Source organism: Solanum pennellii, chromosome 1, assembly GCF_001406875.1.
Source record: "Solanum pennellii chromosome 1, SPENNV200".
Lineage (NCBI taxonomy): Eukaryota > Viridiplantae > Streptophyta > Magnoliopsida > Solanales > Solanaceae > Solanum > Solanum pennellii.
Genome location: NC_028637.1, coordinates 68,256,532 through 68,269,482, shown reverse-complemented (window position 1 = coordinate 68,269,482; position 12,951 = coordinate 68,256,532). Strand labels below are relative to the sequence as shown.

General features: G+C 31.8%; 1 pseudogene; it reads right to left on the bottom strand.

Moving 5' to 3' along the window:
* Nucleotides 1-12,211, bottom strand: part of LOC107022417 — a 29,052-nt pseudogene extending 16,841 nt beyond the window's left edge.
* Nucleotides 12,212-12,951: the final 740 nt, after the last annotated feature.

The following is a 12,951-nucleotide window of genomic DNA, read 5'->3' as shown; positions in this document are numbered from 1 at the left end:
TTGATCATAGATGTTCTTGTGGTGATGACTTCCAGATTTTGGGGAAATAATAGATGTTGAATTTTAGAAGTTCTTGAATTGTCTTTATTTAATGAGTTTAAGTCTTCCCGCATTGCTTTATGTTGATATTAAATTGAAATGTTAAGGTTTAGATTGGTTGGTTCGCTCACATAGGAGGGTAAATGTGGGTGCCAGTCGCGGCTCGGTTTTGGGTCGTGACAATTAAAGAGTACAGGATTTTTTTAAAGCTTACCAATGAGACACCAGTTTGTGGTGCAATAGAAGATAGAGGAACTGCCATTATTGCATCTATACGATCAACTTTGTGATGCTTATCCATTTACTAGAAGAAAATATGAAATAAAAAGGTTTTTACCGAATATATCAAAACATTTATGTACATATGTTAATTGAAAACAACTAAACACCTTATAATAAGTATGTTAAACAATCAAGAAAACTTTTCGAAGCTTACCAATGAGACACCACCTTGTGGTGCAATAAAAGATATGGGGATAGCCATTATTGCATTTCTGGGATCCATTTCATGGTGCCTATCCATTCTATAGTAGAAAATAAGAAATTAATCAAAGTTGTAATAGAATATCAAAGATAAAGAAATAATTGTTTTTTCATAAGTCTTATGATATCAAATACAAGTGCAATGATTTTCATGAGAAACTCAAACTTCTTAGAAACTTTTCTAGCATCTTCACATTAATTTTGTTTTTACTTTCTATTCTTGTAAAGAACTTATAGTTTCAATGGTCACGCAAACTAATTTCTATTTTAATATATTTATTTATAACATAGTTTTAGGAGAGTAATAATAGTAAGTCAAGTGCTCTATGTCATATCATAGTTTGTTCAATTTTCATCAAATTTACCATGTTTAGTTAGTAGGCATTTAGATGAAAATTGGATAAGTGATTTCATCTCGTGATTTAAAATTATAAGATGAAATCTCAAATTCTCCCAAAAACTTTATTTGAGAATTTCATATTAGGATCTCAGATTTTTCGAATACAAATATTGACCCACAAATTTATATTTCATATATAAAAAAATAATAATACAACTAAAGAATTATTTTCAAGGATACGGAAGGACTAATGAAATATATACAAAAAGTGAACATGATGATATATTTACTAATTCTATTAACCACGGTCAATTTAATTAAAGAGTAACAATATTAAAGTTAACTACAACTCATTTTTAATATTACCTTTTCATTGAACAAAATAACATTTGAACTATAAATATTGTATTTTTTTAAAATAACTTTTTTATATTGTATTGTTTTTTTTATGTTTTGTCCGAAAGTTTGTTTTATTTTGTATGATTGTAAAAATAAAAAAATCGGGATACATTTGATAGTTTACATAACTTATGGGAGTATTATATTATATGCCTAAAAAGAAACTTAAAATACCAAATTGCAAGTAGAGATAAAGCTTGAACTTGATTTCATATTATCATTTTATCTCACATGGTTTTCAATTAATCTATTATTTATTGTATGGATATAAAGAGTTCAAAAGATTTTCATATGTGGTGAGTTTAATTAAAGATATATGTTTTATTTCCTTCATAACCACACGGGTTTTGTACCTAGGTCATACCTTACAAATTTTCTAAGTAATGAATGGTTTGAATTTGAAAAAAAATATATTTTTATATTTTTAATACTTGAAAACAAATTCATTCTGAAAAATAAAAACATTCTTCACGAATCATAGGCATAAATTCTATAATAACTGTTCATTGTCTTATGAATTTTTTCTTGGTATATTTTAGAATACTCATAATCCCTTTTGGTGTAGAAATCCTTTTGACCAAATAAATTTGGAACTTAATATATTCTCCTTCTTGGATTTGGAGAACTTTTTCCTTACAGGTCAGGGACAACTGAAATCTATTAGAGAGATACAGTTGGGGATTATAAAAGCATCGTACATGACACAATATAGTCCTAATGGATTGAGAAAATTGTAAGGAAAACACTTCTTCTTTTATTTCATAGTGGAAAATTCCCTTGCTTTCTTCTTCAAGGATTAGGCCGCCTTGAACTTCATTAAATACTTATATTATTTTTTGTTCCCTGTTATTTGTTTGTGTTGTGTTCTACTTAGTCCTTTATTTTCTCACAAAAATAAATAATGTTATATGGATTAAAATTATCTTGAAAAACTTATCATTGGTTACATGAATTTATGGCTTAACTAAGAAATGGCACAATTGTAAAATAGAACTTAGGCTTATTAAAAAATGTTTAAAATTATTTTTTAAAATACTATAATTCATATACTATACGAGTCCTCAAGTTAGACTCATCTAGGATCTTATTTTAATGCAAATAGTATCCTCGATTGTTTATTTTATCTCGATATCTTATAAAACACCTAAGTTTCACGTATTTTTGGGTTGTGTAGGAGCATGCACACTTACGCGCAAAATGATAGAAAAATGGAAAAAAAGAGTTGGATATGCAAAGGTGCGCATCGCCAAGCACACTTGGTGATCCGTCGAATAGAAAAGTTTCGACTTATGTTACAGCAATTGAGCCATGAATTGGGGCTTTGTTGATCATTTTGGCGAAAAAGATGATTATCACCCACCTATCAAGAAAACAGGCACAAGGAAGGCATCATGCAATCGGTGACGAACTGAACGAAGGGAGATTCGCTGAATCATTCGACAAATCACGGCTAACTACGCTGAAAAGAGTCCAGCAAAATTTTAAAGTCTATAAATATTGAACGCTTTAATTATGATAAATAAAATTAGAAACTAAAACAATTTTACACGTGATATTTTATTTTAGAAACTTTCTTCTTATGTTTTCTCTCAAGTTTGAAGAGGGTATTGTGGAAGCTTGAAAAAAGAAGTTCGTCTTTCTATTTTTGGAAGTGGGTCTTCTTCATTTACCTTTCTTTCTACTTTTAATTTTAAATGTATTATACCCACTTGATATCTTTATCATTTTAAGTATATTTTATTGTTACTTGATGTGTGGCTAAAAAACCTCATTTTGGGGGTGTCATTTAAAATTATGGGTTGACTAATTTGTTGGGTTCTGCTAGATTGTAGCTTAGATTGCATTTTAATGGTGATTTCACCTTGTGGTTGTGGTTTAACATAATAGGTTTGTAATTGTAAATACAAAACTTCCCATGTGTTTTCGACTTACTCGGAAGAGAGGTCGTGAAACTAAGACCACTAGACTGATCTCCAAAGTAGTGGGTTGACATGTGGTTCAGTGAGAGAGGGTGAGCCCTAGTCCCATATTTAAGAACTCCCTTCGAAAGAGTGAGTGCGGATAAGGCGTAGGATGGATAGTTTAGACTAGTGGGTCTCTGAGAAGAACTCATTTGATATGGCGTAAATTTCCTTAGAAGGAACTTCCTTTCACCTAAAGCATAGGCTAATCACCATTGCCTTGTGAAATTAGTTACCTAAAGCATAAGCATAGGCTAATCACCATTGCCTTGCGAAATTAGCTACCTATAGCATACGCCCACCACTTTTATCTTCACATATATCAATCACACCCAAGAACTCTCTCTTATATTTTATTTTCCTTTTTATTTTTGCTATTCTATTACATGTGACAAAAACCCTTATCAATATTTGACACATTGGTGTCACAAATTAAATTTGTTTGTTTTTGTATTAGAAAATGTCCTAATTTATCACTATTTAGAATGAAATTCTATGTATTTACTACTTTCACTACCACTCCATGGGACACGACCCCAACCCTTGGTTGGGTTACTATACTAGCTTCGATTTGTAGACACTCAGACTATACACTAGTGTCATTGCTCACGAGCTAAAACTAAAAATAAAAACAAAGCATCAAAGAGTTAAAATGGAGCCACTGCCAGGGAGTGTTGTCACGTAAAAATGGAGTTACTTATAGTTTTTAGTTCATTGTAACGTATCCTTTACATTTTTTTTTTATTTTTGTTGTTCATTGTTTTGTGTGATTGTGTATTTATGCATAGTAACAAGAATGGAAAACAACTGCAGACTTCACATAGACCATCCCCTCTTGAATGTGTTAAAACTAAGGGAATACCTCATACCTTTAAGTTGGTAGAGGATGAGACTCTTGAGGAAATGTGGTTGTATTTTATAAAAGTAGTAGAACCATGCCCATTTCAGGGGATGTCCAAGAAGTCTTTACTCGAGTGCTTATACAGAGGTATTAGGACCGAAACTAGAAGTATCGTCGATAAACGCTTACTAGGCGGTATACTCCTTCACCCCTACGAAGTGGTAGACCAAACCCTTTATAATATAGCTAGAACTTATAAATGAAATGAAGAAAACTACGAGTGGGATTCACTTGTAGCTTAAGTAGACAATCTATCCAAGCGACTGAAGGAGATACAAACACAAGATAAAATGTTGAATGAGCTCAAAAATAACATATAAATGTTGTATGACACAACAACCCAAAAACTATAATCATTCAACATCAAGATGATCAAATTATTGAGTTGATACCATGTCGTCATCCACCATTCGCGAGAGGCTCGCCTAACTAAACCATGGGTGAACTCGAAGAAGAAGAATAAGGGTTTACTGGAGTCGTGCCATAACGTTAACTAACGCGTTGTTTGGGAGGCAACCCAAAACCCTTTAAGTATTTTAAATATATTATTTAAATTAAGGGTGTTTTAATTTTGTAGATTCATGAGTGGAGGGCTTCTGAAGGAATCGGTTTGAGGCATACAAATTATGTTGGCGAAGAGCCAACTTGATTGTTGATTGAGATAATATCCGCTTTTTAACTTTTCAAATAAGATGGAGGTTCTTTACGACTCAACGAAAAAATAAAATCGCTTGTCGTACCGCCAAGTAGCTTAGCAGATATTCAACTTACGTCACCAATGGAATGAGATATGAAAATGTTGTATAAAATCGCCGCCTTTAATTCTCCACAATATTTACATTACTCCCATTCTTTATTTTAGTCTTTACAAAACTGTGGTATCTCATAAGTATTTGAAGTTCAGTTATTATTGCTTGAATCTAGATCTATTTGCCGCTTATCGCCTAAATTTTCATCAGATCAGTAGCAAATATTTGTTCTACATGACCCTCCTTCAATTATGATATTTTCTATCTAGATATATGTTTTCCCAAGTAAGGTATGATAAACTTTCTGATATGGGAATGATAGAAATTTGAATACCCTAGGCGACAGTTATGTGGACACAAGTAGCAGTTGAGTAGAGAATTTTGTAAATTCTCCTTGAAGGGTTACGAGGTCGATTTTTGGAAACTAGAATTACAAAAAGAGAATCAGCTAGTCTGGCGAGCAAGATATGGCCCACCGGGACACTCGGTGGTTATTAAAACTGATTGAGTCATAAATGGCCCCAGTCTGCAGTAGAATGTGTTTAACAGTTGGCATAGAGAGTTTGAGTCGCAGAATATTATATATAGTTTCCCAAACAGATTTTTTTTACATATCAACCAAACCCAGTTGGATCCTACTAACAATATCTGAATTTTATTATGATTGCAAGTATAGCCAGATTTAATGATATAGAAAAACTAACACCTCCTTAAGGAAAAGCAACTGGGGGTACATAAAATACTCGGATATGCACAGAGAGAGGAAAAATAAAATATTTACTTCATGTAGAAATGGCAAAGATATCACTATTCCCCAACAAAAATCATTAAATAGGGCAAAGGATGATGGGTCCAGAATTATTCTTGAAGAAAAACTCTTATCTATAGATGGGGTGATTGATATATATCCTTAAATTATGAGAACACAGAGGTGTCATCACTTCCAGGTTTTCACCAAGCCGCATGGCTCATACATTCCATGTCTGGTTCGAGAGTGTTACACATCATATTAATCTCTGATGCAATCGGGAATGAAACATGTAGCAATAGTTCAGCCAATCAATTCTGTATTATTACGGGGGACGGTTGTCCAGTATGATCTTGACAATATTAGTGTTATCTTAGGTCGTCCTGAACACATGGAGGAATCATGCAAACACCTATCCAAAGCAATATCACTGGATAACATGAAAGATTGGTTAGCTCCCCTAAATTCGTATGATATCCTAAATTGATTAAGGTCCGGCACAACAATTGAAAAGAAAAGACTAAATGTAGTAGCTCGATATTGGTTTTGTTTTTATCAGTAGCATAATCATGCCTTCACAAATTGAATCTATCAGACATCCTGCAAGGGTCGCATGCCTAGGATGGTTTATTGACATAATTCAACGCAATTTGGGGGAGATCATAAATTTTGAGATCCTAATGATGCAAAACATCACTTTGTTTCCCGGTACTGATCTGTAAATTAAGCAAACAACTCAAGTACATAAGGAAGCTCAAAGGAATATGTTAATCACTCCTACTTCATTCACCGACATTAGAAGAATCGAAGCGGAATACCTTAAGGATCTTTAAGAGAACATGTTAAAGGGAATGGTTTTAAAAGCCCATCCAACTAATACAACATGGATAATTCCTACTATGATTAGAAATAAACTTACCGCTATCATCGCACGTCAGGTTTACGTCACACAAGATGCGCTTTACTGAATAGTAGAACATGCTCAGAGTGCTTATCATCGAATAGTTGCCCTAGAAACCTCTATTGTAGGAATGATCGAGATTGATCTGACTACTATTGTTATACCACTAAAACAACTATTGATGAACTTCAGGTAAGAATGGGTGTGTTCGAACGTAACCAAAGAACCACTGATAAGATGCCACATAAAAGGATGTGATCACGATAATGAAAAGGTAAACAGAGTAGGTGAAGTCCATCCTTATGTCTCGGAGTGTTACTAAACATGAACATAGACTCTGACAAAAAGCTACATCCCTGAGGACGCACCGGATACTGCTGACAAGGAACCAATGAGATAGAACAAATCTTGATTGGTGCAGCAGTACTAGTTTCTATCAAGAGTAAACACCTTGCTATGTTCAATAGGGGAAAACACACCAACACACGGAAAAACAACTTGAACATGATTTCTTTCCTTACTCTCTCTTCCATATAACTTTGCATTAAATTCTGTGTATCATATGAACTGCACTTTAGGACAAATGCTTTTTATTGTGGTAGGGTGAGGCCCACCTTGTTTTGTTAAGATGAATTTTTGCATGTTTTTAGATGGGTTGTGTTTTAAAATATTTTTTTTGTGGATTGTTGAGCTTATGGCTCTCTTTTTGGGGTCTTAATTTCAAAATAATTTGGACTTTTCAAAAAAGATTACTTTCGAAAATTTTGTCCCCTCTTGTGATGAAAGTGGTTGTTTTTGTACAAATTTAAGTCTTTTTTTAAATCATACCGATAACTTAAAAGGTGCTCTCAATCGAACAAACATGAATATACGGGTACCACAAAAATGAATGAAGTTACATAGACAATATGTGAACTCTTAGCATCTCGCAGTCATTAACCAATTATTGAATTGATTCTTTTGAAACGACAATTGTACACCAGCAAAATTGTGTTGTCTTATTTTACCTGTGTCAATGTCTTGTGTGATGAGCTTACTTTGAACCTTGGATGAATAAACGTAGAATTTGCCCAATTAGTTAGTCTGATTGATTTAGAAAGGTGTCCTCTTGAGATGATCTTAGGCTATAATCAAAGAGTCCAAGCCAACTTTGACGTATACCTCTTCTGTGGCCTACACCGTGAGCTTGTGAAACTTAGTTGAACACCCTTTGAGACATACCTATTCTTGGGGAAAAAATTATGAAACCAAGACCTTATTGTATCCATCACGTATAATCCACTTGATATGTGATATAAGTGAATAGCCAACATAGGCCAAAGCCTAAGTTGGGGATGTTGTAAGAAGGGAGAGGAGAAGTGAAAGAGTGCAGGAAAAGTCTCACAAACCCATGGTATTGCGTAGAAATGGAAACCCTTAATACATGAAAAAAGGAAACAAAAATAAAAGAATGAATAAGAAGGTTGTTGAATAAAAGCACAAAAAGAAATAAGATTTCCAACCAATCCATGGAGAAGAATGAAACAATGACTTAAAGGCACTTGACTAAAGATTTGTCAATTAAGAAAGGGGATGTGTTGAGAAATTCACATCCTATTTTGAAAAAATCCATCGAGCCTAAATGACCATACCTTTGTACTCAGCCCCCATTAAATTTCTTAGAAACACATTTTTTATCTTGAGTGAACAAAACGAAAGTCAATTGGAAAATAAGGGCAAACCTATGGGTGAAAAAAGGCATTGTGCCCCCTCTTTGTGAGTGTGATTATTGCATCATATTGATGACCTTAAGTTAATAAATCTACATGTATGAAAGTGGAATCATTCTTTGTGTAAGGGAATGTAGATACTTTTTTTAAGTATGAACTTTCATTAGTAAACGGTATTGTGAGCTCGAGAATCTTTGGTAATGGTGTGTTACACCTTGAATCTTTGAATGTACAACTGAGGTATGCATGAGTAATTTTAGTATTATTGTGTGTATTAGCGATTGAGTTTTGTGTAGAACTATTTGAGATATCTTACTTAAACGGATGAACTTAATTTTATCTGAGGACAAGCAAAAGATTAAGTTGGGGGTGTTCATGAGTCCTCAAATTGGACTTACCAATGGCCTTATTTAATGCATATAAGGTCCTTGATTATTTATTTTATCTCAATATATGATAAAAACTCCTAAGTTTTAGATATTTGTGGATTTGGTAGGAGCATGGACACTTAGGCGTAAAAAGGAAACAAAATGGACAAAAAGAGCTGAAGATACAAAGGTGTGCATCGCCAAGCACACTTGTCGATCAGCCAAATAGAAAAGTTATTTCCTTATTTGATAGCAAGTGAGCCCTGAAGGAAGTGGATAAAAAGATGACAAAAAGAAGCAGGTGAATCTTCGCCGATCAATTCTATAAAGCAGAATATTACCGCCGATCGATCCAGAACACATAGATAAGAAAGGCATCGTGCAAATGGCAATGAACTCAAAAAAGGGCAATTCAGCGAATAATGACTAATTGCTTTGAAAAGATTTTCCAGTACAATTGTGAAGTTTATGAATATTGACCTCTTTTATTATTTTGATTTAGTAAATTAGAGAGTTATACAATTTTACACTTGATATTTTATTTTATAATTTTTTTCATAAGTTCTCTCTAAATTTAGAGAGGGCTTTGTGGAAGCTTGCCGAAAGAAGTTCATCTTCTTATTTTCGAAGTGGGTCTTCTCCATTTACCTGCCTTTGCTACTTTTAAGGTGTAATCTCTAATACCCACTTCATATCATTATCATTTTGAGCATATTTGATTATTACTTGATATGTGGCTAAAAAACCCCTATTCTTGGGGTGTGATTTAGCAATTATGGGTTTATAGTTTTAAAAACAAAACTAACCAATGTCTTTTGACTTTCTCGAGGAAGAAGTCGTGAAAATAAGACCACTAGATTGATCTCCGAGGGAGTGGGTCGATATGCCCGAGAGGGCGAGCTCTAGTCCCATATCCAAGCACCCTTATTGAAAGAGCGAATTTGGATAAGGCGTAGGCTAGATAGTTTAGAAAAGTGGGTGTCCAAGAGGAAACCATTTGATATGGGGTAAGTTTCTCAAGAAGGAACTTGCATTCCCCTAAAGCTTAGACTAGTCACCATTGTCCTTCCATATTAGCTACCGAAATCATGTACCCGCCACTTTTATCTTCACATATAGAGATCACACCCCAAGAACTCTCTACCATACTTGATTTCCTTTATATTTTTTCTATTCTACTACTTGTGACAAAACCCCTTTCAATAATTGACAATTTGGTGTCACAAATTAATTGTGTTAATATTTTAAAATGTCTTAAACTATCACTATATTGAACGGAATTCTAAGTAGCTACTACCCTCACTACTACTCCCTTGGGACAGGACCCGAACCCTTTGTTTGGTTACTATAATAACTTCGATTCATAGACACTCAGACTGTAGGCTAGTGTCGTTGGTCATGATCTAAAGCTAAAAACAAAAATTAAGCATCAAAGAATCAATTTTCCATGTGTTGCATTATATATGGAACACTTTGTTAAATCAGTTTGAAAATCTAACATATGTCCTTAATTTTAAAATGTAAAATTCGACTATTTACCAATTACCATGTTGGTTTTACCTTATTTGGAAAAATATTCATAAAGGTACTATTATGTATAAAACTTCATATTTTAAGGATGATTTTGGAACCTAAATAGCAAAGCCTTTCCATAATTGTTTTTAGTGAAACTAAATCATATAAATTGAAATGGAAAGAGTAAATATTTAAATTATTATAAGATGTATGACCTATTTGAATAATGTTGTTGGAATAAAAGTCATATGTTTTAGATATAGAGAAGAATATTGTTCTTTATTTTATCATACAATTCGTATTAAAAGTTACTCAAGAATCCATCAAAATATTTTTGTAAATGACTTGTAAGAAAATAAATTAAAACTTTATAATTGGAGAAACTCTTAAAAAATCATACCTCTAAAACAACGGCTATTGATTCATCATGTGTCATAAAATATGTTGGAACTTCCATTAATATTGCATCCTTATCATTACCATCTTTTCGTTGTTTATCCATATTATAAAAGACAATAAGAAAAAAATAGCTAGATATTTAGAAAAACAAAAAATTGTGTGAAATAATGCTTTAGTTTTTTAAAAGAGATAAAAATTTCTCACTTGCTACACGTTTGTGTAGATATACCAAGTAACATTTCAAGAAGATAATCTATGAGATAGAACACCTAATATATAAAATAAAAAAATAAATGTTGATCAATCTTATGCACTTTTTAATAAGATATGTGATGGTCGTGGTCATGCAAGTCTTAAGATTACTAAATTCGTGATAAATAGTTTCATCCTAATGGAACATGTAGCTCGTCTCCTGCTTTGACTATAATTCCTAATCTACCTAGTAATCCTAAGGAAAAGGGAAACCTTATTTAGTGTAGATTCCATCAAAATATTTTGTGCATATCTGAAAATGACGAAAACTAACACCTTGTAATTAGATTTCTAAAGCTTACCTCTACAACATCAGATTTTGTTTCTTGAGATTCAAGTAAAGATATGGGAACTTCCATCAATGTTGCATCTTGATCACCAACTTTGTCCTACTTATCCATATCCATGTTGCAAATATGAAAAAGTTAGTTAAAACTTTTATAAATTTAAATTTTGTTTGAAGTGATGAAGAAGGTTTTAAAAAAAAGATATGAACTATTAGCTTACTATGTTTCAAGTAATATTTTAAGAACGTGATCAAAGTGATACAACAATAATAAAAAAAAAGGCTTAAAAAGATGTGTATTCATCAATAGCATATATTATGTAACTAGATCAATGATGGTTGTTATCATTTGAGATAGTTTGGTCATGTCATAGCTTGGGACTATGGAAAATCGAGGAATTAAATATATAAGAAAAAGGTTGTCTATGAAGACTTTTCATTTTTGACATAATGCATATTGAACATATGATATTGCACTACGCAGAAAAATATGAACATGTTTGTAGCTACTAGCAAGTATTAATTTTTATGTCTAATATGTTTGCATTAATAAAGATATAACATTAATCATTCATATATAAACTACTAAATCTATATTTTTTTAGGTTTGAACCTAAGTCATTAACTAAATTTTTTATGATGCAACCATCTATTGAGTCTTGATAGTTATAAATAATTACATAACAAAATCTCATATAATTAACATGTCAATTCAAAGGTTTCTGAAATATTATAGTTCATTAATTCAATTCATTCACTGCATACTCCATCTTTATCAATCATCATCATCATTGTTCACCATTCCCAACAATTACAATCAATACCCCACAACTACCATCATCTACTGCCACCACTATCAATCACTACAATCAACAACAAAACTTAACATTAAATATTTAACCTTTTTTTATTTGTTTGAGTAATTATATATTGTTGTCATGAAACGATTAAATTATTTTAGCTCTAGAGAAAAACATTATTTTTCTTTTGTAACACAATTATCATAAAAAAGTTGTTCAAGTATCTATCAAAAAATATTGTATATTGGTTATAAGGAAAAATTATGCACCTTATAAGTAGACATGTTTTTCAAAAGCATACCTCTAAATCATCCATTAACATTGCATCTTCGTCCACACAAATTTGGAGCTGGTTATTCATATCCTAGTAGAAAATAAAAATCAAGTAAAAAGATCTTTTGTAAGATGGAAATAGAAAAGCTTTTGTTCAAAAATAAATATAAAAACATCAAGCTTGCAAGTAATGATATTTATGTGTCAAGTAATATTATAAGAACTTAATCAAAGTGCTAGAATACATACACATAAAAAGTCAAAATAAAATATGTTTGTCCATCAATTTATATATTCAAGAACAAGAATAGTTATTGTTGTGGTGATGAAGCTCAAACGATTTACCAAGTACATTGGATGTATGATTAAAAAAATCGACTTAATCAAACTTTCTTTTGAAAAACGTTATAAATTTTGAAAAAAAATCAATTTTTAAAGTTATTGTTTTTAAGAAATTTTTTTAAAGGCGCCAAAAACCTCTAGATCTATAACAATTTATATTAATTTTTACACATAACAAGAATTATTTATCTTTTAATGGTAAAACCTAAGATGATAAAATCACTTTTATTAGAACTTTCATTCTTAAAATAAAAATATATTTTAGGTAAAAAGAGAGAAAAAATATGTAAAGCTTAGATCCATAAAAATAATCGACATTCGATCTATTGTAATCATGCATCTTTCAAGATTCATTAGATTAGTGATCAAAAAAATTATCTTAAATTTGAATTATTTTAATCCAAATTAAGAAATTTGGAGAAAATCAAATTAAAGAACATCTCAGTCCAAGAAAATTGTTAAAAGTGGCTACTATCGTTAGATCTA